This window comes from Temnothorax americanus, unplaced genomic scaffold (assembly GCF_048541705.1).
Source record: "Temnothorax americanus isolate GAGA-0224 unplaced genomic scaffold, ASM4854170v1 Scaffold38, whole genome shotgun sequence".
NCBI classification, from domain to species: domain Eukaryota; kingdom Metazoa; phylum Arthropoda; class Insecta; order Hymenoptera; family Formicidae; genus Temnothorax; species Temnothorax americanus.
The window spans coordinates 1223791-1244836 of NW_027509526.1; positions in this window are offsets into that span (position 1 = coordinate 1223791).

Consider the following 21046-nt stretch of genomic DNA (forward strand, 5'->3'; position numbering starts at 1 on the left):
AATCACCCTCCCGAAATTCTGGGAAATCCGCTGGGGGGGAGTTTCGCCTCGGAGGCGTTAAAAGGACCGTCGCCGCGCCGCGGAAACGATTTCGCTTGCAGATCATAGAAAACCCGCTCTCGTACTCCGCTTTGCACACCGCTGTTCCGCGTTTAGAACGTTTTTGCCGCATCGCTAACCGTAGCTTCTGTGCGCGCTCCACGGCTTCCTTTGAAAAGAGGGAAAGAACTGTATAGACCTGTACATATTAGACATTATTAAATATATTTGTTTATTTTTGCAATTCAATACTTGTGCCTTGTTTTTGTGGTCGTCTCGTTACCTCGCGCTATCTCGCGCAACCGCGTGCTCTCGAACACGATGCTATCTCCGATCTCAACGGAGTTTTCTCGATTTTCATAATTACGCCAAAACATTTTTTTGGCGGACTGTAGATGGAGATGTGTATTTAGATTTCGACATGTTAATGGTGCAATGGTAGCATCAACGACACGTATTTGGGAAATAAACGATCGCCGCGATCACTCGTCCGCGGAATCGGACGTCGACCTGTTCTGTCGCGAGCCCATGCCAATGTTTCCGTTCGAATCGGACAACGAATCGGCGAGGGTCGACGCGTCGTCGTCGTCAAACGCGCGCGCGTCGGTGGTGAGAGAAGACGCGCGATAGGATCTGGCTACCCATCATCTGCGAAGGGAAATTGGAGCGCGAAGTATTCGCGAGCGAGAGTGGATAGAGACGACGGTGGCAAACTCCGCTAGGGCGAACGATTATATGCGCTGCCTACCCGTCGAGTATTATCTTTATTGCAAGACGTTGTACGGAGGAGAGGTGATACGTAGGATTCAAACCTACAGGTCTCGTCGTCTCTTCGCTCGAGTGAGATTCAACGTTCCCGAGGGCGAACCCTTCTGGATGCGATGTGGAACGAGTGCGACGAGTTGCTCGACGCGGACGGGTACCGCGCGTGGACACGGCGATGCGACGAGTGTCTCCGACTCCTGCGGGAGGAGTGTCGAGTCAAACGCTCCGGGAGGTGAGGAAACACGGGGGCCGTTACCAGAGCGGCGGCTCTAATAGCGCGATTGGAAGGTTCGAGGGAGGATCTGCGTCGACGATTCGAACGCGCCGTGGGTGCCGGTTTGGACGGCGGAGGCGGCGAAGGATTTGCGTGGTTTGAGATCGATACGGCGTTCCAACGCCGCGTACTGACCGGCGCTGTGACGAACTCGACGTACATCGAACCCGCGCGATTTCTCGAAGACGCGAAGGGCACCGTGCTTGAAAAAAAATATCGCGCACAAGTTTTTTTTCTTATAAATTGAATAAATAAACATATAGATACACGCATGTGTATCTCGAGACAAATATATATGTTATTTCATACTTTTTTTCTTTATTCGTGGCGATTTCTCAAAGACGCGTAGAATATCGGGGAGGAGAAAGTCGCGGTAAAAATATAAAATTGTAATATGTAAAAAAAGATATACGCTTCTGTCACCGATATCGTGTTTCCATTTAGCGCTCCCTATCCCACCCAATCTCACGCGCGTTTGCTCACTCGCGCTGGGAAAAAAAGCGTCGACGATTCCGGCGTATGAGTCGGTTTGATAAAACGCATTTTTCCTCTATGCAAAATGCTATTCTTAGTATATTTTGTTTACCGCAATATCCTCCTTTTGTTGCACTGTCTCGATATATAAAGAACTCCCGGCTAGACTTGGGTGTAGTCAATCCACAGTCTTTTGAGACAGCGACGCGAAGTCTTTTTAAAAAAACAAAGTACATTTAAACAGTGACAGTGCCAAGATGCGTTTGCAAATAACGTATCCGTGTGACGGTGTAAGTGTTTTGTGTTGCGCAATAATAAAATTCTGCGCAATAATTTTGTGTAATATATTTTTATTTTTAGTACATAAAAGTTGACAAATTGAAGATTGCAGAGGTACCTCTGCAAATGGGGATGAACGTTACGTTCACTCCATACAAGGAATCTTTGCAAATGAGATACCTATTTGACGATATAACATTTGAGGTGCCTGTGCACATGAAGGTGAGTACATATTATATAAGGTATACGATTTAGTATATCCAATAAATTATTAAATAATTTGTTATAGCCTGACGACGTTCGCGAGCCTATTCCGGCGACGTATATAAATTTCATTCCAGAGGTACGTTATTTGTTTGTGTTTTTTTAAATAATATATTTCGTTTAATTTTTTTACAGCATGATGTACATGAGAAGACGTTATTTGAAAGGACGTTTGACGATTATAAAAATTTTACTAAATTTGAGGTACGTGATTTGTGCGCGTGTGATGTTTTAAATATTTTATATAATTTTTTTGTTTTTATAGGAGGAAGGTGCCAATGAGAATCCAGCCAAAATACACGTGCATTTCGGCACGTCGACGGTGAGTCGTTTAAGTAATATTTTTTTTTAAATATATTATATAAGTAGGGAAAAAATAAATTTGTAATTATCGTATACATGAATGACTTATGTTTAATATACAATTAGGAAAAAGAATTATTTAATTATCGTATAACTCATGCTTAACATGTTTTTTTTATAGATATTCCGATATGACAAAACAATAGATGCCACGCTCCTACCAAAAGTGTGTGTGTGATATAAAAATGTTTATGAAATTATTTTTAATAAATTATTTTTTATAAAATTAATTTTTAGTGGGTAATAGACGTTCCGGGCACGGGGATGTTACACATTTATGATACGATACAGTAGGAGATGCAGTTACATGGGAAGACATCTCTGGTCTTTTGCCCGCCGGAGGTTAGTATGTTCATTATTATTAATAGCATACATAATTTTTAAAAGTATATACAGTATTTAATAATGTGTGTTTTTAGCATGTTATTTCAACTCAAATCAGTGTAAAGGGCTACGTTAATAAAAACCTACAAGCGTGGACACAAGCGGAGAGGCGGTGGCGACGAAAAGTCGTCGATTATTTGTGGTACGATACGTCGTACCGCCGAGACATCGCGGCCATTTACCACGTGGCGGATGTTTTTGACCTGACGCGTCTCTTCGGGCTCCAGTTCTATGAGGAGAAGCCTGAAGATTGGAATCAAAATAAACCTTACTATTTATAATACTTTTTATAATATTTTTTATATTTTCATAAAAAAAGTTATTTTATAAAATAAATATATACAAAATATATTATAGAAAATGAGCGTCGATGTCAATTTTCTTCTATTTCCATGTGCTCTATCCCACCTACGTTTTCTTTCTCTCGATCTTACTCGCGTCTTCTCATACGCATGTTCTCTCAATCCCATTTATTGTAAAATGGTTTTATCGTATAGTAAAAATCAATTCCGATGAATGTGTACAATTTTTTTATTAAGGTAGTTCGATGATGAAACAACTTTTTGCCAAAAGTGATATGTTTTATATCGAAAGAAGGAACTTTCATGAATCGATTAAGCCCAGAAAAAAGATAATTCACTTTCAAATTAAGTGATTTTAATGATTTTAACATTGGTCTAATAGGAAAAAAGAGGTATTTTACTATGAATAACACAAGTCTGCGAAAAAATCTTTTGCCAAGAATGTTCAAACAATATATATCGATGAAGAGAGGACACAATGAGAAAGCCTAAAGTTGAAGGTGAACACGATCCACCGTACAGTTTTTTAATTAATGTTAAAAACTAGTCAAGCGACGCGTTAACACACACTTTATTTTAATTTGTTTTAGGCAAAATATTATTTTACAACCTAAAAAATTACTTACTAATGGTCTTTTTTACGTTGTTATAAAGCTTTGCGATGCGTTATTCTATTCTTTTATAATCATATAAATAAAAAATTGTAAACATTGTTTTGACCTCAGCTTTTCATCATCGAACTACCTTAATAAAATACACGTTGTGTGTCTAATTATTTTTTGTTATAATACAGATGCCTTATCTATCCACGAATTGTGCAAACTGTCCATTCCCAGCCATTTCACGTACACTTGATTGCCGCGCTTACGCAGGACCTTTTCCACGAGATAGACGTCGAGATCGGAGACGCGCAGCAACTCGTGTTCGTAGAACCCTCCGGCTATCGCTTCCCCGCGAATGTCCTTCAACAGATACGTAACGGGATTGGTCCTTTGCACTCTGGCTATGCAAAAGATCTCGGTGGTCCAATTGGGTGCGTAGCCCTTCTCGAAGATCGTTTTGAAATTTGCTCACGCGCACCGGGTCGTCGACTCGAAACCTCGCCGGCGCGGCGATCTTCGCGCGACTGTACACCATGCGCAGTAGCCTTTCGGCGACGGTGGGCGTCACGTCCGCCGGACGCATTCCGATCGTTCTGTGTCTGCGACAATTGTAATTCGACAGGAGGCTCGGCAGCGAGTCGATCCATCTGTACGATCCCTGAAGCGTGAAGAGCTTCCACATGTCGTTCTTCAACGTGCGATTGAATCTCTCCACCACCGACGCTTTCATCACCGAATACGTGGAGTAGTGATTCACCTCGCGCTCGTCAAGAATTTTGCGCACGTCGGCGTTGTAGAATTCCTTTCTTTTGTCCGTTTGCAGATTCCTGGGGTGTCGCGCGTTCTTGCGAAAGATCTTTTTGAGTGCCGTCTCTACCTCCTTTCCGCTCTTGGTCTTGAGCGGGATCGCCCAGGCGTACTTGCTCAGCACGTCGATGACCGTCAGAATGTAATTGTGACCCGCGTTCGCGCGCGAATAGGGGCGCATCTCGTCCACGTCGGCCTGCCACAGGTCGTCGTAACCGCGCACCACGACGCGGCGGCGAGGAAAGTTTTTTCGCGCCGGCGCGTGCAATTCTTTCACGAGTCTGCGTTTTTCCACGCTCATTTTTGTTTGATAATCCGTAAAACGGTTTTGATCGCGATGAGTTCGACCTCGAGCTTATCTGTCACAGTAACGAACTCTTTTTTAAATTCTTTTATTGCATCACTTAAAAGTCTTTCCGAGCTCCGCGATCGCTCCCTCGACGAAGCTCCTGTTGGCCGCGTCGGCGCCGACCTCCGGCGCGGCTACGCGTCGTATCTTGCGTCCCGACGCGTCGTAGGAATCCTGAGCGTTCAAACGGAGCGCGACGCTTTCCAGCGCCGCGATTTCGTTCTCCAATTCTCGGATCGCGTTGTTATTTTTAATCTCTTCGATCAAAACGCTTTTCAGTTGCCCAATCGCGCCCTCTACGTAGCTCCTGTTCATCGCGTCGGTGCCGACCTCCGGCGAGGCTAAGCGCCGTATCTTGCGCTCTCTCGCGTCGTAGGATTCCTCGTCCAAACGGAGCGCGTCGTTCTTCAGCGTCGCGTTTTTCTTCTCGATCTCACCGGTCACGACTTTCCTGAGCCGTTCGATCGCGTCCTCGACGTAACTCCTGTTCGTCGCGTCGGTGTCGATCTCCGGCGCAGCTACTCTTCGTATCTTGCGCTCCCTCGCGTCGTAGGAATCCTCGCTCACGAAGAGCGCGTTGTTGCGCGCGTAATTGCGCAGGGACTCGATCGAGGAGCGCAATCTCACCGCGGACGCACCGTCGACTCCGTCGCCGCTGCCCCGATTCGTCAAAACCGTAGGGTGCGTCGCCAACACTCGCGACAGAACGCGCGAAACTCGTCGTACGACATATCGATGTTCACGTGATCGTCGTACACGTGTCGCAGATTGGTGCCGTCCTGCCTGAACAGGATCAACAAATTTGCGTTATCGCGCACGAGATGTTTCGGTATTTTAGCATACGTTTGACAGAGATAGATGCAATCGATATTCGAATGTCGACCCCTAGAAAAGTACTCCCTCATACGGTCCTGCTTGTCGCAGGCCACGTCATCGAAGACGAAGACTGAGTCGGGAAGCGCCTCGTCGGGCGGAACGACGTCGCGATTGTCGGAAAACGCGCGATAGCTGATCTCGTCCATAGGTTCGAACAATCGTTCGAGGTATTGATACTTCGGTTGTTGCAGAGATTTCGAGTACACGTATACGTTCTCGAAACGAAGACCGTGCGGTTGTTCGAGCAGACTCAGCAGAACGTTTGTCTTACCGCAATTGGAGGGTCCGCAAATGATGCAGCGCATAACGTTCGGCAGGAGAGGACCGTGCCTGCGCGATTCTCTGTTTTCTCTCTCGGTTGCGCCCGACCTCGTCAGCGTTTTGCGATCCAGATTCGAGATTCCTATCGTCACCGACTGTCGCACGAATCGCATTTTTTTCGCTCTCTCTTTCTCTCTCGGTCTTTTCCGCAGGCGCGCGCTCGCTCGATTCGTTCGCGATGAGCTCCTCGAAAGGGAAGGGGAGCGCTGACGTCGTTTCGTTTCGTCGCGCGTGCGCAAACGCCTCGCGCGTAGGTATAAGTAGCGCGAGCGTGTCGTCGCATCCGTACAAAAAAAAATTAATCTGAAAGCAACGAATCGTTCGCGCGCGTGCATCGGTAATCGAGATGTTTCTGATACTGACGGACAGACACGATATTCTCAATCTAACGGCCGAGGAGTTGGAATTCGTTCCGAAGATCGTTCTGTTGCGTAATTTTGAGAAATTCGTGCATCTGTTGTGGGACCGTTTACCGGAACACATAAAAGCGGATCCCGAGGTGCAGAGAGAAAAGAGGGAACGCGGCCATCTATTTCGACGGGTTCGGAAATCTTCGTCCGCCGAGGGATCTCGCGCGATATCTCGGTGGCGGCGATAGCGCGATCGTGACCTACAATCATCGAGCGTTTCAGACGTTCGATCAGAGAATCTGCGGACAGCTGTGCCTGCGATTTCTTCGCGAAATTGATTGGGGTAGTGGCGAACGATCGACGTTCTCCCGCGATGTCGCTGACGCTCACGTTATCTGGAACCATCAGCGTTCTCACGGCGAGTCACTTTCCCGCTTTGGACCTGAGCGTCGACAAATATGAGCTGGGTTTAACGACTTTCGAGACGTACAATTCGATACCGAACGTTACGTCCGCGAATAATCGATTCTACTTCGGCGAGGACGACCGGAAGATCGTCGTTCCGGAAGGGTCGTACGAGCTGCGAGCCGTGAGCAGATATCTGCGCGCCGCTCTTCTTCATCGCAAACGTGAGAGAGAAAAAATGAAGGATAAAGAAGGAAAAGAAACGCAGACCGTTGGCGCCGAACGGGTAGGAGAAAAAAACCGAACGGAGAAGGACGACGACGACGATAACGACAGTGACGGTAGTTACAGCATATACGAGGACGACGGCAAAAACGAAGACGGTGGTGATAGAACGATACTCGCTCTTCGCGCCAACAAGAATACCATGAAGAGCGAGATAAAGTGCGCCTACAGAGTGAATTTTACAAAACCCAACAGCATCGGTTCCCTTTTGGGTTTCTCGCGCGATCGCATTTTAAAACCGAACAAATGATACGTTTCCGACAGACCCGTTGACGTCATGAGCGTTAACGTGATTCGCATCAAATGCTACATCACCGCGGGAGCGTACAGCAACGGACGCTCGGTGCACGCGATCCACGAATTCGCGCCGAAAGTGCCGCCGGGATATAAACTGTCGGAGACTCCGACGCAGATCATTTACCTTCCAATCGTCGCGCGAAACGTTACCGATATCACGGTGCGAGTCGTGGATCAGAACGATCGGCTGATCGACTTTCGCGGTGAGGAGATAACGATCAGACTGCACGTACGTCGTCGCAGTTAGTGCGTGCGTGTGTGTGCGCGCAACCTGAAGAGAGAGGGATGCTCGTTTTGAACGGATCGAGCACGAACGAGCGAGCTAGCCCGCTCTACGACGAGATCGGTGGTGAAGGGAAGAAAAGAGATGGCGGAGGAGGAGAAAGGAGAGCCGTTCTCAGCAGCGCCAACGTCAAGTTTCTACGATCGTTGGGTCTCGCCGTGAGAAACTCCTCACCGTCGCGTCGTTTCTATATCAAGGGAAAAAATAATAGTCGACATACTGATTATTGGCGGTGAGCCGATCTTCGACGAGCGCATCGTCGGAATCGAGATTCACACGTATAACCCGTACGTCAGCACAACGTTCGGGTACAACGACGAGATACGAATACCCATACAGCAGCAGGATCTGTATACGCTGCCGTGCGACAGTTTTCTGTACGTCGAAGGACATCTTATTCACGACGACAACGGCGCGACGACGTCGGCTGGGAAGGATGATCAAAGGCAATACGCGAAATTGGTTAACAACTACGTCGCGTTTATGTTCGACGAAATTCGCTACGAACTCGACGGCGTGGAGATCGATCGGTGTAGAAACGTCGGAGTAACCAGCACCATAAAGAACTACGTGTCGCTGACCCCCGAACAATCTAGAAGACTGCAGAACGCCGGATGGATGAGTTATCCGACGAACGAATCGAATCTGAACAGCGCATCCGGTGATTTCACCTTTTGCGTATATTTGAAAGATCTGTTGGGTTTCTGCGAGCACTACAGACGCGTGGTGATAAACGCGAAACACGAGATTATCCTGATACGCGCTCGTCACGACGTCAATTGCGTCGTAGATCCGAGGAAAAACGTGCCGAGAGATCCGGCCAAGGATCCTAAATTTACGCTAATGAAGATGCAATGGCGTATGCCGCACGTATCGTTGAACGATGTGACTAAGTTATCGATACTGCGAACGTTGGAGAGCGGACGATTTCTGAGCGTGGGCTTTCGCTCTTGGGATCTGTACGAATTTCCCTTGCTGCAGAGCACGACTAAGCATTCGTGGGCCGTGAAAGCCGCGCCGCAATTGGAGAAGCCGCGATACGTCATATTCGCGCTGCAGACCGGACGGCGAAACGAGTTCACGGAAAACGCCTCGAGATTCGATCATTGCACGCTCACCAACGTAAAATTGTATCTCAACTCGGAATTCTATCCCTACGACGACGTGAACGCGGATTTCGAAAGCGACAAGTTCGCCGTGCTGTACGAGATGTACGCGAAATTTCGAGGAGCGTACTACGGGGACGGTCGCGACAACGCGCTCTTATCCCCGCGCGAATTCGCGAGGGTAGCTCCGCTCGTGGTGATCGACTGTTCCCGTCAAAACGAATCGGTGAAGAGCGCCACCGTGGACGTGCGCATCGAATTTGAATGCAAGGAAAACGTCCCGCCGAAAACCACCGCCTTTTGTCTCATCGTTCACAATTGCGTCATCGAGTACAGTCCGCTGACCAACGTTGTGCGCAAAATTATCTAACGGAAAAATGCGGTTGTAGAAAAAAAACCATTTCCCGGAAACGAGGCACATATAACTAACAAACCTTTCATCGTTCCTCAGACCGTTAGAAACGAGCAGTTTAAGCACATCTTTACTGTTTTTTTATTTCAACATACGTCGACTCGATGGCCGCGGCGGCAACGACAACGACGACGATCTTCGTCGACCTGCAGGGTTTTGTGGTAGGCGAGAAATTTTTCGCGAAGGAGGTAGGCGTGCTGCGAAGCGAGACGCGCGTACTCGCCCATCACGTGTTTCGCGCCCCGATGAGTTAGGATCTGCTGACGAGGGCCGAGAAGGAAAGGGCCAGCTGACTGATGGCGAATCACCACGGCCTCCGTTGGGAGGACGGGGACGTGGACTATCGCTTAGCGAAGACGATAATTCGACGCGCGGTGTGCGACGGCCTGGAAGAAACGTGGGAGAAAGAAGAGACGCCCGGCGTGCGAATCTACGTGAAGGGGCTCGAAAAGAAAAGGTGGCTGGAGGAAATTCTCGGCGACGCCGTTCGCGACCTCAACGCGACGATCACGTCCATCGACGACGAGTACGACGACGTCGATCGCCTGGAGTTCCTTCGCCCCGATCGCGCGTTTCGCTGCGGACGTCATCAACGGTGCTGCGCGATGGAGAACGTTCTGAAGCTGCGCGACTGGTGGATCCAGCGACGCGAATGTCTGTCCAGCATCGACTCCGTGGATTTGTTAAAAAAAAATTATATTACTTGTTTGACATAATTGTATTTTGTTTTATATTACTCGTATAACACAATTGTTTTTTTTTATCATATTACTCGTATAACATATTTGTATTTTTTCGTATTACTCGTTTTTTTTCTCTACGTTGCATTCATCTATCTGTATTGTATTTAATCATTTTTTATTCAATGTGTATCCGTCTATATTGAGTTAAATAAACGAAAGAATGAAAAAAAAAGATCAACGAACAATGTCGTTCCTCTTCACACGCGCCTATTCCACAGTGTACATTACGAGCTACCGAGTGCGCAAAAATGGTCGGTCGCGAGAACGCGATAAACATTGCGTACCGCCGAATGCGTAAGAATGGTCGGTCGCGGTACCTCTTAATTGAACAAACAGAGAAACGGCGAACGATTGACGAGAGAGCGAGACGGGAAGGAGTGATAACGCGGAGACGCTTCATCGCGAATGACCCGACGAGCGATAACGCCGAGCCGCTCCAGCGCGCGAGGTGTGAGTACGAGCGTGAGGTGTGAGCGATAACGCCGAGCCGCTCCGGCGCGAGTGAGCGATAACGCGAGGTGCGGTTACGAGCGATAACGCGAGTTGTTCTAATAATGTTTTTTTCTTTTATTTTTTTATTTTTTTTTACGTATTGTTTTTAAATATATTTTATTTCATTTTACGTATTGTATAAATATAAATGACACTTTTATAAATAATGAAACTTTTATTTTATTTTATTCCTCTTAATAGTATTATATATTTTTTAAGTGCAAATTTTATGCTATATCTTGCATTCTATTGATTGACTTGTTACCGTCGCATGTTTTCCTTCGTACAATTTCGGAGAGGCATAGAGTTTTCAAAAGAGTGGCTTTTCGTCAACGAGATCATCAACTTCAATGTTGCGCGATCGCGATGATAGAAAATACGTGATTCCATCGATTACGCCAGGGTACACGATGCAGATCACGCAGGATGTCGCACACTCCCGGATTTTTCCTGATCTGACATATCGAGAGGGTCGTACGGAGGGCTCGTCCCTTCTCTCTCCTCTTTCGATAGAACGAGCTTAAGCCCATGATATACAGAACTCGTTTTGCTGTTTCGCAAGTTGTCATAGTTGTCAAGCAAACTATGTGCAAGGCATGTGTTTAGAGCTTACAAAAAATTATGTTTTTATTTGTTCCACGTCTCACATCAGTCTATTTTATCAATCTTACATATAGGTATACTATAGATTTTACAACAATTGTTATAAATTTAACGTAAAATTCAAAAAGTTATTAATAAAAATTTTCGTTTTTATTATTAATTTGTATATTTAAATATATGCTATACCGTGCGTCACGGACACTATATATTCGTATCGAGAAAGCACAGCATCTGTACATACATACTCGTATAACGAACGTTGCTCGATGAGCGTTATGAGCGAGATGGGCCAAATGAATTTTACCCAGAAGGGTCCAGCCTGCGTTTGAAAAATTAAATTTTAAGCCGGCGCTCGCATGTATCCGGTTATCGAACATTGAATTTTCCTCCCGCGGGATGGCCGGATTTTTTTTCTCCTTTGACGCAGATTCGCATTGAAGAGTGCGCGGCGTGTAACCGCCATCCAGGATTTTGATACAAACAATATTAATCAATGGAAAGTGAAATTGTATTAAGGTAGTTCGTATGACTAATAAATGTTATTTTATATATACAATTAACTTTATGATTTTATAAAATCTCTCGCAAAGAATTAGTACTTCAAATTGCAACTACTTTGCAAACATGTTAAATGCTTTAAAAGCATGCAAATAAATATACTTAATTTAAAATTCTTATTACGTTCATCAACACAACCAGTGATTTAAAAACACCAATTATAGTCACTTTTGAACGGAGTGTCCCAAAACTGGTGCCTTACAAACTGCAATGTGACTACCTTGACCAAAATTTGGGGTCGATCTCTCCTTAATCCATAAACACACATATCTTTTTTTTAATTCTAAACCTACACGTATATAACGTGGTTTTAATCATACAAAAAAGTTTCTAAAATTTATAATAATATTGCTTTATATTCAGTCAAATTTTAACTTGAAACATTTTATATGCGATTCTCTTCTCCTAAAAGTTTGCAAATTTAAGACCTTGTACATTATAGTTAAAAAACATATGTGATTCTATGTTAATTTGAAACAGTAAGACCTCTTGAAAGATTTAAAGAACCGATAAATATAATTACAATTGAATCAATTTCAAATCACACGCGAGACAAGTCGAGGTAATTGCACGTGACCTCGCCCACACCTTCGTCTCTCGTGTGTCGAATGAGCACACGGAATGGCACAATGCCGAAAACGCGTCGTCGTTAAAAAGCTCCACGTGTATACTGTATTTTTATACACTTACGTTAACGCCGCAAAAGCGTCTGCGAATGCGATTTACTATACAAATCGGGCTGTTCTCTCTCGCCAAAAGCTCGCATTGCACGCATACATGCACGCGATACTTGTCGCGCAAACACGTCTATCTACCGGGTGTGTCATTGGCTGGCGCGTTACTAAAGTTTCGAAACGTTACGACACGGAGACAAGTTCGGAGCGTCGCGGCATCGGCCTCGAAGTGCGTTACGCTCGTGTTTCACAAGACATCACGGGAATCTATTTTTTTTAATTAAAGGGTATTAAGATTTGAATATCATTTGTACCTGCTTACAACAATTCGGCAATGTTACGTACAAAACGACATATCTTGATCTTGATAAAAATAAAAAGATTTATTTGAATTATTACAAATTGCATAATCGCATTTAAATAATTAAATTGCGCGAAAGTACCGTGATCGAACGTATTTACATTAATTACGTTAAAAAATTAAATCACAACACGAAATAATAATGCAAATCCAGCCTTTCCGTTTTGAAAAGCAGCATACGGATATTATAACATAAATTTATACGACTACATGCAACATAAATTATTTTACTGTAAACACCCACTTTTTTATAATTATGTAAACATATCCTTCTAACTTCACTTTTCAAAAATTATTATTTGCAACGTAAAATATATAGGTAAAAACAATACTTTTATTTATGCTCATTCGCTATTTGTAACTATCTTTTTGCCTATTCCAACTAACCCATTCCTTAGTCGCTAAATGTCGAAATATAGGGAGAAATTCGCCGTTAATTTTTTTTTTCGCGCATTCCAAACTCGTTGAATTGTGAGTGCCGCAACGCTCATCAAAGCTGGCTGTGATATGTGCATCATTATATCAGCATATTACAACCACTTTGTGAGCAACGCGAGCACGCTTTCCTCCTTGCAGTCGAGGATACAATCTCCAGAACGTCTCGCATGTTACATCCTTTCGCGTTTCCGCACGATGTAAACGGAGAGGGCGATGCGTAAAACGGCGATCCAAATCGTCAAAAATGGCTGTGATATGAAATTCAGAGGAGCAACACACCAAAATATATTTGGCAATAGAAAAACCTCCAGTTCGATTGGCGATCGGCGATTCCGATTTCGCGACGGATCAGATATCTCGTTACGTCGACTCTCCACAAATCCGATCTGCAACAATTCCTCACGAGCGGTTCGCTTATTTTTACAATCGGTTTTCTAATTTTAGAATTAAACACCGGTTTGCAAAGTTCTACGTACTCGTCGCTCATGCCGCATTAAAAAAACAACTTATTCCCGTTCCGATCGGTTCGCACCACTCTCTCACAATACATTTGTCAATTTGCGTCACCGTTTGCCGCGCCGTCGCGAGCTTTTATACGCGTTCGTTATCTCAACGTTGGTTTTCCACGCCGGATATGCTCTTTTCCCCGGGAAAAAAAACGACGACCGCTCGCCGCGTCGTTCGAGAAAAACAAAAGGAGGATGTGACGACAGCGACCTTGAACGAGTTTGGACGCGCAACAAAAAAATTATTCGCGAAACGTACGGTTCGGGTGAACGAAGAGAGCGGTATCGTCTCTCTCTATCTCTTTCGATACATCGGAAAACCGCATCCGGCCCGTTGGGATAAAGAAACGCGCGACGCCGCGATCGACGCTCCCCCTCGCGGGAGGAAGAATCGCGATTTTCGCCGTTTGGGAAACGGGAGGCCGGAAAACCACGTCCGGCCTGTTAGGACAGAGAAAAGCGGGCGACGCGACAGTACGCGCCTCGCCGCGATCGACGACGCTCCCTCCTCGCGCACCGTCGGTAACGCGGTACCCCACTTCCCCCGACCCCCTCCAGAGTACCTGAGGCCAGAAGTGAATTTCCACCACTCCTCGTTCCCCCCCCACCAGCTGCTCCTCCCGGACCCCCCTCGCCCATCTCTTATGGCGTTCCCTTCGCGGGGAACGCGCCCCCCCGACCCCCGGATTTGTACCTGGGGGTAGAAGTATATATTCTTTGGCTACTAAAATCTTTGACGAAGATTAGTAATTAATTTTGCGTGTAACGCCGACACCTGGCGCGGCCTGGGTCAAGGGCTGCCAGGGCTCCAAGAATTGACTAATATTTTATGACAATTGGGCGCCAGTTAGTTTTGTGAGAACTAACAAACTCACGTATTATTGATCCACGACTAATTATGAGGCACTCAAGGAAAGTTCCCCAGGGGACCTAAGGGATATTGCAAAAATCAAGAGAAGAGAGATAGACAAGCTATACAAGCGTATTAATTTAATTAAACTTACATACATGTTATGTTACTGCTACCATATACAGCGTACGGCCCGCTCACAATCTCTATATCACGTTGACAGTTATTCAGAACACTCGTACAATACAACGCTCTATAGTATTCTCAACTGGCAGACAAAATTACTCGGACCCTACACGCCGAAGACCGACGAGCAAGGTCTCCAACGCTCTAATCTGACAATGTATGATTCGAACTGTTCACGCCGAAGACCGACGAGAGAGTTTTATTTCGTCGATCTCTCGGTCGTCCTGCTACCACGCGACCACACCTTCGATCCTAGTCGTTATCGGTCGATATATTCTGTCGCGTGCGGCTACGCTATTGGCCCTCTGTCTCGGCGGTTTTCGGGGCTCGGCGCTCGCACAGCGCGGGTAGTACGACTATCGGTAGCCCTATCGGATCTGTTATTACATCGAGTGTTGATGTCGAGGGGAAGGATTATATTCTCCTATCACATTACATATGTTGTAAATTGATAGGTTTTGAACATACTTGACTGTTTGAAAGCGAATGCGCATTAATACGAAAAGTCGACAATTTGTTTCTATCAGATCTTAGTGGCGAAAGCTTATTCATAATGAAAGTATATTTATATATATTGTCTTATGAGTAAATACAGATCTGTAAGGACTAATTTTTTATAAAAGTGAATCTGGCAATTCAAGGACAAAAACACAGTTTTCTGATAGAAATTCACTCTTTTAATATGAATCAAGCAGATTTTTCAGATAGGTTGTGACCGGACGAAGGGTCGGCCACGCCACGACTCGGTTTAATTTCAGATTTATCACGGTCGCCACTCGGTTTTTTTGTGCCCACCGAGAAAGATATAAGAATAGATATCACTGACCCTTGCGATGCCCTCGCTATTCTCCTCTCTGTTTCAAGTTCGCTGGATGAATCGCCGCTGGACTGCCGCTGGACCGTCGTGGGACTGCCGCCGTGCACTGCTGGACTGCCTCGGGACCTTCGTTGGACTGCCGCAGGATCACCGTTTGGACCCCGATAGGGAAAGCAGGTAGTTATATCAAAATTAGGATCGTCGAAATTAGGATTACGGGTAAAATAATAATTTATTTTCCTTTACTTTTGAGTATACAAATTCAATTCCGCACGCGTAACCGCACTATGCGAGTAACTGCTTCTACGTTCGCGATATTAGTTAATATTTTGCGTTATAATAACGTATTCAGTGTTAAAGCGGATTCGCTCCGTACACGGGATTCTCGTTGTTCGTAGCCTGGATGATACATATACGCGTCCGCTCTATATCACGGCTGGCGAGAGACTCCTCGAGTGCTCACCCTTCCTCGCGGTCGCTCGCGTTCGCTATCACGCGTTTATCATATGTGATCACATGCCCTTATTGTGCGCCTCTTATTTTCGCACGCGTGTTCGCTTGCCGTTCGTCGCAAACAGGTTTTTGTGTAGCTTTCTCTTTCCTCTGGAAAGTTCCCACATATATCGGGTGTCCCGACTGTTGCCGTTACGATTCTACATACACATGTATTTGTTAACTTTCTTTACGTTTGCGTTAATTAATCTTAACAAATTTCTGTGCCGTGGCGTCTTCCAAGTGTCGCTGGCTTAGAAGGCGTCACGCTTACCTCGGGGTCCTCCCCGTTGTTGCAATGCCACACGCTCGTATTACCCTTTCTCATCTTTTCGAAATTTCAAGCTTGAAAATTCATTGATTCTACATCACGGGTGTGACAGGCGTGTGCCGCTGCACTTGCAATACAATTTTTAGGTCGATCGGATGGATCGTTCGCTAAGTAGCTTCGCGTGCCTTGGAGGATAATTTTGACCTTGGATTCGTACTCCCCTGGTCGTATATACCTTAACCATGTTTTCGTTTTTACGTACGCTTACTGGTTCGCTAGTTCGCGGGGCGTTAGCCTGGCGATGTAGCTGACCTGTTGGCGATGTTCGCCTTGTTCCTCTGAACGCGGTTCTATCCTTGAGTATCCTCCACCTTACACGGTTCGCTACTTATTGGGGCGTTGGTCGTGCGTCGTCGCCGACCTTATAGGGTTGTTTGCTGTGACCTGGTACACACATTTCTTGAGTTTGTTCCAGGAGAAAATTTCCGGTTTCCTACTTCCCAGGGCGTTGGTCGTACGTCATCGACCTCGATATTTTTGTGTTCGCCAGGTGACATCAAACTTGCCTACAGCCTTCGCATTCGCGTATCACGCACCGTTCGCTATTTCCGCTGGCAGTGACTCTAGGTGGATGGCGCCTCGGTATTCGCATTCTGCGGACTCGCCCGAAGCCGATCATGCCCTTGGCTATCGCGTGGGATGTCCCGTTCGCTACTTCGCGGGGCAATGGTCCGCCGTTGACGGGACTGGGTGCGTTCGCTTCGTCTCGACTTCCCGAAGCCATCGGAACCGTTTGTCCTCGCAGAAGATGCTCAGTTCGCTACTTCGCGAACCTGGTGCGCTATCGGTATGGAAATTGTTCTAACACGTATACCAGGTTCCCCGGAGTCAATATGCGTCGAATAACTTCTACTTTCGCGTTTATCTTCTAAACTACGCGTTAAACCGTACAATGAGTCACGGAATCTTATTCTCCGGTTCACGCTGAAGCTACACTTAAAAGTGGTTTTTCACTTTTGGGAAGCTGTTTCTTTGAGGCCTATGAGTGTGTTCATAACCTTAAAGTGTCGCTTTTGTACTTTATTCCGCGGTTTATCTTAGTACTAATCTCGCTCGCGTAATGGAGGGGATTAAAGAAGATATTGTTAGGAAATATAAATTTATTTATATCAAAATAAACAAAACAGTTTGATGGCCAACATGGCTGCTCAGTCTTATGTGACTAGTGCGCGTTACGGCGCTGTAAATATTCTCTGTCTGCGCAATATGGCGCTCAAACAAAACAAAATGAAGTAAACTGCGCAATATGGCGCTCCCTGACATGGGTATGTCTTATTGCCCTTAACCTATGGGTTTCGCGTAATCTCGCCGGTGATGGTCTCTGCGCTGTCGGCGCCATCAAGCAAAAAATACACCCTCCGCTATAAGCCTACACGCACAGGGAAAGCCGAATAAACCGATAGACTGTGTATTCTGTGAGAAAGAGCACGTGAGTGTAAAGTGTGAAAAAGCGCGCAAAATGACTTTGGACGAGAGAAAAGCACTTTTACAACAAAAGAAAGCGTGCTATAATTGTTTAAAAATCGGTCATCAGAGTCGTGTGTGTCGCGGCAATCAAAAATGTGCGATGTGCAGTCGTCGGCACGTGGTGTTAATGTGTCCAGATATAAACGGCCGAGGGGATAAGACGGTATCAACCAACACAGACAATGGTAAAGAAAATGTACTGTCGAATTTCAACCAAACTAGAGAAGCGGACGTAATTTTACAGACATTACATGCTAAGATTCGTAATGGTAAGAAAGAGCGCGTAGTGCGGTTATTTTTCGATCAAGGTTCCACTCGATCTTACGCTACTAAGGACATTATACGTCAAATGAAATACGAAGCGATTAGTGAACACAAGCTCAAGCACTCGCTTTTCAGCAACAATTACGTCTGAAGTCAAAAGTCATAAGAAGTATGAGGTTCATCTGAGTAGTCTGGACAACAGCTATTCGTGCAACTTCAAAGTGTTCGACGAAGAGGAAATATGCGCAGAAATTCCTCTGTGGGAAAAGCAGCCATGGATGGACGAACTGAAGGAGATGGGCATACGACTCACTGATGGACCAACTGAATGCGACTACGCTGCACCAATCAAAATTCTCGTTGGGGCAGATATAGCGGGAAAACTGATGACCGGTCGTACTCAACAACTTAAGTGTGGATTGACAGCAGTTGAGATGAGTCTTGGCTGGACGCTGATGGGCCAGGTTCCGAGATGTGCTGCAGATGGTTTAGCAGAGCAGGCGATTTCTATGTTTCAGCGCGAAGCCTGTGTATCTGATCTTTGGGAGCTAGATGTAATTGGCATCAGAGATCCTGTTATGGAAAAATCGCGCAAAGATCACGACGAGGAGGTTCTTCAACGTTTTGAAGAAACAGTTATTGTCAATAGGGAAGGACGATACAAAGTATGTCTCCCGTGGGTCGAGACGCATCCCAGTTTACCGTGCAATAGGGAGCTTGCAGAGAAGCGGCTCATCACGACTACCAAGAGTTTGAAAACGTCAGCGTTGTACAATGCATACGATCAGGTATTCGGCGACTGGTTAGCAGAAGGAATCATCGAGGTAATGCCAGACGAGGAGATCGACCAGGAGGCACACTACCTGCCACATAGAGGCGTCGTTAAAGTGGGAAGTACCACTCCTTTGAGACCGGTATTTGGTGCATCCACTAAATGTAAAAACTTTCCATCACTTAACGACTGTCTGGAAAAAGGGCCCAATTTAATTGAACTTTTTTTTACAATCTTATTGCGTTTTTGTGCAGAAAGAATTGGCGTAGTGGCAGATATTAGAAAGGCGTTCTTACAAATAAGCTTGAATAAAAGGGATCGAGACTTTTTGAGATTCTTGTAGTATGACGAGCTCGGAACAATAATTGTTTACCGACATAGCCGAGTAGTATTTGGTGTATCTTGTAGTCCTTTTTTTTAGGAGCGGTAATCAATTATCATTTAAAAAAAATTAAATCTATGTTTAAAGACGCAGATAAGAATCTCACTAAGCTGATGGAAAGTTTTTACGTGGACAACTGCGTAACGAGTTTAAGTACGATAACCGAAGTTGAGCAATTTATTTACGACGCGAGACAGGCTTTGAGTGAGGGAGCGTTTGATCTCAGAGGGTGGGAGACTTCACATTCAAAGATACAAGACATAGATATTCCGGTATTAGGGCTTATATGGGATAAGAACGATGATACGTTGCGTTTAGTAATGCCCTCGACTGAGAGTATTATGAACGAAAAAATTACGAAGCGAGTAATATTTTCCTTTTCTCACCGCATTTACGATCCATTTGGTTTTGTTAGCCCCGTGATGATCAATCCTAAACTTCTACTACAACAAACGTGGATCTCTAAAATTAAATGGGATGATAAAGTTTGTGACGAGATACGAAACGAATTTAAGAAATGGCTCAAGGGTTTGGTACGTTTAAACGAGATCCGTTTTCCGCGCTGGGCATTTGATGCGCCAGTTCGCGATACGAGTATAACGTTTCATGTGTTTTGTGACGCTAGTAAAAAAGCATATGCTGCGGTGATTTTTGCGCGCGTGGAATGTGCCTCTCAGGTTAACGTCTCGTTTTTCTCAGCAAAAGCTAGAGTAGCTCCAGTTACTACTATGACGATTAATCGATTTGAACTTTTAGCTGCCTGTATGGGCGTTCGACTGGCGCGTTCTACTGTGGATTCTCTTAAGATGACAGATAAGGAGATAACATATTGGAGTGATTCTAGCACCGTTCTATTCTGGATCCAACGGAATTGTCCTTGGGCATCCTTTGTCGACAATCGCGTTAAAGAAATACGAAATATGTCAAATAACCAATCCTGGAGACACATTCCAGGCAAGTTGAATCCGGCAGATTTGCCATCGCGAGGATGTACACTCGACGCACTGTGTAGGGTGAATTGGTGGAACGGACCGGAGTGGCTTAGGGGGGCTGAATCTGAGTGGCCGGTTTCGAACGTAGTGATTCACGAGGACGAAATAAAGAATGAGATACGTAAGACTGCCAAGGTAACGGGTCAAATCATAGACTCTGAAATTGTGTCAGCGATATCACAAGTGAATCGTACTATTGGGATTCAGCCTTTCTTTGTACCCAGTACTTCTGACTTTTGCACTGTAGTAGGAGCAATTGCTCGTATAAAGCGGTTTGTTACTAATTACAAATTGCACAAATCGGGAAAGCAGAAACTAAGTGGGGAATTAACGCGCAATGAAATCAATGATGCTGAAAGAACTGTTTTGGCAATCATACAGCGAGACTCGTTTGATGGAACTGACGACATACGATTGCGTAATATGAATGTTTTTGTTGCTGAAGATAGTTTAATCCGGATGAAATCGAAAATATTAGAGCGTGATGATATTTTTTCATTTCGTTATCCAATAGTCTTACTGGGAGAAAATCCACTAGTTTGAATGATGATTCGCGAATTTCACACACGTTTGGGACATGTTCATGTCACCGCCTTACTCAATGCTCTCAGAGAAGAATATTGGATAATACACGGCCGAAAGGTCGCACGTAATATCGTAAGAAAATGTGTCGTCTGCGCACGACAGAATGCTCAACCTTTTACGGTAGCGACTGCTCCTTTACCTATGAATCGCGTTCGCGACGCTCGAGTGTTCGAAATTGTGGGAGTAGACTTTGCAGATCCATTGTTTCTAAAAAATGAGGTAAAAGCATGGGTTTGTATTTTTACATGTGCAGTGTATCGGGCGGTACATTTCGAACTCGTGTCGTCTTTATCAAC